This window comes from Bison bison, unplaced genomic scaffold (genome assembly GCF_000754665.1).
Source record: "Bison bison bison isolate TAMUID 2011002044 unplaced genomic scaffold, Bison_UMD1.0 scf7180017864375, whole genome shotgun sequence".
Lineage (NCBI taxonomy): Eukaryota > Metazoa > Chordata > Mammalia > Artiodactyla > Bovidae > Bison > Bison bison.
In genome coordinates, this window is record NW_011494947.1 from 4,418,066 (window position 1) to 4,418,652 (window position 587).

The 587-nt window shown below is 66.8% G+C and overlaps 1 protein-coding gene across 2 annotated transcripts in view; it reads right to left on the reverse strand.

Annotated features, from left to right (window-relative positions):
- The window catches only part of PKN3 (protein kinase N3), a 13,685-nt gene that overhangs the window by 12,590 nt on the left and 508 nt on the right, over positions 1-587 (reverse strand). The window lies entirely within an intron of this gene.

The following is a 587-nucleotide window of genomic DNA, read 5'->3' on the forward strand; positions in this document are numbered from 1 at the left end:
AGCCTTAGTCCCAGGGCCCAGGGAACCTACTGCTGGAACCCCGCCCCCTCGCCATTTGGGCTGGAAGCCTCAGTGAACCCGGAGGTTCCCGCCCGGGGCGCTGGACTATGCCCCTCCCCGGGGGTCCCCCAGCCCCGCCTGTGTGCTCCGGGAGGAACCCCACAAACTACGCGGGGTCGGCGTCCTCCGCCTGCTGATCACATGCTTCTCTTCCCCCCCCGCCCCGAGAAGTGGTCCCCGTGTGCCTGCACCCGCCCCCTTTGCGGTCCCAGCGGGTGCTCATCGACCTTAGAGTCCTACCTGGTAGAATAGATTTTAAGGAAACTCTCGGGCCCACCCTTGGTGGCCCTGACTGCGGATTCAGATGTGCTCATGGGCTGGCCCGACGGAGGCTCTGAGTCACTGGGAGGTGATTTGGGGACATTTCCAGGGGGGGCAGAAACCACTTACACCCCCCCCCATCCCCCCCAGGGCTCAGATCTGCTCTGCGGAGATGTAGGGGGCCCAGGGCAGGGGACTGGGAAGGGACACGGGAAGGGGTCTGGGGGCCCGGCCGGAGCCCGGGGCAGTGAACGAGTACCCCCTCG